Source organism: Myotis davidii, unplaced genomic scaffold (genome assembly GCF_000327345.1).
Source record: "Myotis davidii unplaced genomic scaffold, ASM32734v1 scaffold54, whole genome shotgun sequence".
Taxonomy (NCBI): Eukaryota; Metazoa; Chordata; class Mammalia; order Chiroptera; family Vespertilionidae; genus Myotis; species Myotis davidii.
In genome coordinates this window covers 4,149,217-4,153,667 of record NW_006287915.1, presented here as the reverse complement: position 1 = coordinate 4,153,667, position 4,451 = coordinate 4,149,217, and positions in this window count along the sequence as shown.

Genomic DNA, 4,451 nt, shown 5'->3' with positions numbered 1-4,451 from the left:
GAAGGTAGGGGAGGGGAGGGTGAGGGAGAGAGATCAACCAAAGAACTTGTATGCATGCATATAAGCCCAACCAATGGACACAGACAACAGGGGAGTGAGGGCATGAGTGGGGGGCGGTGGAGAGGTAAAGAGGGGGTATAAGGACACATATGTAATACCTTAATCAATAAAGAAATTTTAAAAAATGTTTTGATCTGTTGTATCTATCAACTACATTACAGTTATCAATGACCCCCAACTATCAGTTATACATTGGCTGCTGGTTGGTGACAGCTCTCCTGGGACTTAGCAGGCTCTGTTCCACATGTGCTCATCCCATTAGGATCCCAGTGCAGGGAGCAGCCCCGCTCCGGAACATGTCTTTTTTTATGGTGCAGGCTAAACAACGAGAGACCGGGTGGAAATAAATTTATATACTGGCTCTTCCTGCTTCTGCTCTGAACTGGCATTGGGCACATGTGCTCATATATCATTAGCCAAAAGAAGGTGGGGAAATATTCTCCACCAACAGGGATGCCTGGGAAATCACAGGATGCAGTGTCCGAAATGGATAATCCTCTCACCAGGAATCGAGTAATGAATGATAGGGAACAGAAGTACGACCTGTAGAAGAGTTTATTTGCAGTGACTAATTTCTTAAAAAGAATTCAGATTTTCTGTTTTTCCTTTGCATCGATGTGACAATGAGGTAGGAATGTCTTGGGAGGGATATTTGAGCAATAACAATTATCCCTGGGAACCCAGCTATAGCTTTTGGAGGTTGTAGCCCGCAGCTAAGTTGGGCTGTTCCACTGAAGCAGGAAACGTGGCGAGCCTGCTGGGTTGCCTGCTGGAGACTGGGGAGGCCCCTGGAGACTGGGGAGGCTGCTGGAGACTGGGGAGACCGCTGGAGACTGGGGAGGCCGCTGGAGACTGGGGAGGCCGCTGGAGACTGGGGAGACCGCTGGAGACTGGGGAGGCCGCTGGCTGGCTGCAGTTCTACTGGCAGCTAATAGACTGGAAGGCAGGAGCTGGGGTTTCATGCCAAAAAGGGGTTTGAGAGGCACTGGCACCCCCAGTCTTTCAGGGGGCGTTGCTTTGGGAGAAGTTTGTGCCCAACACAAACCAGATCAAAAAGTCAAGTCGGACACCTTTGGGTATAGGATTAAAAAAATAAAAAGGACAATTCAATGAAAAGGCAAAAGCAAAATAAAAGGAGCACAAGCTCAAGCTAGAAGGAGTTCCTGTTTCCAGTCCCCAAACCTTTTCTGATTAATGACGTTCCTTTGAGGTGAGTGACCCTGACCTCCTTCCCCACCCCCTGGCTCCCCCGCTCCAACACCCCAAAAGCAGTGTTGCCAAAAATGAGCACAATCCTCCGCTCAGAACATGCTCTTCACATCAATCCTTGGTGTTTGGGGAGATTACTTCAGTGAGTATTTATGGAGCATGTTCCTATGCCAGGTCTGTGCGGGGTGCGGGAGACAGAGATGAATAGACCCTGTCCCCAACAAGTGGATACGAAAATAGATAACTTTCTCGTAAGGTGGACTGATAAATACTACAAGGGAAGCCAGAGGAAGGACATTTAAATCTGGCTAGGAGGGCGGTGGGTTGGATGAAGTCTCAGAGAAAAGCTGTCTTAACCTGGACCTTGATGATGAGGAGAGGATTGCAAGCAGAGACAGCAAAGGCATGGTGCTGAAAGAAGAGAGAAAACAGAACGTGGCTCCTGCAGACAAGCCAGAGGGCACGGGAGAGGGTGTATAAAGTGTCTGCGGAGGTAGCGTGCAGCCATGACAGTGGATTTTTATTTTTAAGCAGTGGGGAGCCACTGAGCGTTTTTGTAAATGTACACATCGAGCAAAGCCCATAGCTCTGAGTTTAGAAAACTGTTATTGATGACCTGAAGACGAGAAATACGAGTCTGAAAATTGGGAAACTGGTAGGAAGCTAATGCCACAGTCCAGAGAAAAATTAATAGGAGTCCCAATGAAAGAAGTAGCTGTGAAAATAAAAAGGAAGGAGACGTATTCAAAGGCTAGTTCAGAGATGACATTGACAGAGTTTGACAACAATTAGGATATGGGGAGTAAGAGACGGGGGAGCCAACAGTGGCTAAGGTTGCTGCCTTGGGTAGAACAGGGAGAGATCGCAAGAGGAGCAGGCCCGGGTGAGAGGGAGGGGTGCTGGGGATGTTGATCTCTTATCTCAGGAGAAGTCCTCTGACAGGATGCCTGGGCTAGAACATTAAGCACTCCAACAGCTATCCAATCTCTTAGAGTATTTTTCCACCTGGTGCTTGCATTTCGAGGTAGACTAGCACTGCATTGCCATCATAGCCTGGATGCTAAACTTGTGGCATGGAGGCCAATTCAGAGGCCCATAGCTGGGCCACTGCGTGTCCCTGGCTGCATTCCAAAGGCTGCCCGTCGTCTGACCTATGCTATAATGAGTGTGCTGGGCTCTGTATGGAGTGTCTAAGGGACCTACTGTCCTGGTTGTTCCTGGGCTAGGTACATGGCTGGGACTGCAAAAGCTACCGCATCCCCACTATCTTTTTTTTCCCCAACAGCTGCATTTGCTTTCACCACCTCCTCAGCTTTTCCCGGGGTGGCTGTTGTATATGCAGAGAGATAGCAAGCTCCGGAGATAGGTGATGTTGCTGACTGCAGGGGACTAAACTGGCTTCTCTAGACTCTTGTTTGTGCTGGCAGCGAAAGTTGTTAATTCACTCCTTGTTCTAATTAAAATTAGAATTTGTGAGGTCCTTGGTTAAAAAAAATATTTTTTGGAAAGGAATACACATGAGTAGCTTGTGATGACGCTGACAGGTTGCTTTAGTTGTCACTGGCACAGGGTGATCTCTGACTTTCTTCCGTCTGAGATTTGATCATAAATTCAGCATAAATTTTAAAATTTAAATCAAGGACATAATTATATTGTCCTTGGTCTTTTTTGCCCCTTAAGGTTATTTTTTTGGAAGTTTCCTGAAAGAGGGCTGTTCCCTATTAAGTTTCATCTACAGATAGGGTGGATGTGCCGACATACTTCAGAACCCACCTTTGCCCAGATGACATGTAGTGGAAGAAGAGGATCATGGGGGGAAAGTGGGAGAGGGTCTTGGGAAGTAGGCTAAAGGCTGTGTGTAGAAGAGTGAGAGACATGGAAAAATCTAGAGGCACATTCATTTTGACCTTCAGGATTCCTCCCTTATATGGGTCCCTTCCAAGTTCCTGGGAGGACCCTAGCAATGTGTTGACCTGGATATATATTTTTTAGAACTTGTGCATTTTCATTCTCAAAGAGGGCACCCAAACTATATAATCTACAGGCTTCACAGAACCTGGATCTACTCTTATTTAGGGCCCTAGAAAAAGAAGACAAAGAAAAAATCTTAATGTGTTCTTGGTGCTCTTCTATGCTGTATGTTAGCTTTATCTGGCTCACTATCTCCCTATGATTCAAAATGTAGCTATTTTCAAAGCAGAAAGGTTTAGGGGGTGGGGTGGGTGAAGGGAAGGGAGTGGGAGATAGGTTTCGGCTGGCCAGTTTGGTTCTGTCATTTTCTCACTTCCAGATAAACAAATGATGGAAGCAACGACTCATAGTTATTGTGATACTCCTTTAATTATTTCAAGCCAACAAAATGGTGCTAAGCCATTGACGCTCGACTCTTCCTTTATGCTTGCTTTGTTTTGGATAACTGTGTGAGCTTTAAAATGAGTCACCACAACACGTAAAGCACTGTGAAAAGAAGAAAGAAAAAAGAAAGAGGAGGATGAGAGTGTGAAAGCGGAAATGCTTCAAGCTCCAACCTATGAACAGATGAAAAGTGGGCAAGGAGCCTGGTGCTTGTGGGCTTTTGGACTCTAGCTCAGTCACTCAAAATTGGCAGTGAAGTATCATTTTCCCGAGGCATAATCCAAATGACCAAGTCTCCATAGCCTCTTCAGCATCGCCAATTCTCTTCTCTTTATTATTAATTCGTCAGGTTATTTCCAAGCATTTCAGCGCAATCATCTCGTTTGAAGCGCATTTCCGTTCGTTATGAGTTCCGCCGAACCCCCAGGAGGCACGTTGGCAGCTTTCTCAGCCCGGGCTTTCCATTGGAGACATGGAGACGGGCCCAGATGAAGCTTGCCTCAGGTCTCACATTCAATCAATCCCCGGGACAAAGCTCAACAGTGGTGGGCAGACTTGCAAGCCTCCATGGGACATCCTGCTCCCATGGTTTTTACTATAGTGTGTGTGTGTGTGTGTGTGTGTGTGTGTGTGTGGTGTGTGTGTGTGTGTGTGGTGTGTGTGTGTGTTTAACCTACAAGTTATTTTTAAATAAAAGGACCAGGGAAAAACGTGTTCTGATCTTAGCTGCCTTGAGTCCCTGAAAAGATTCACCAGGGTTATTTACTGGTGATGAAATACAAGTGCCTTATTGCAGGATGAGATCAATAAGCCATGATTTCTAGACT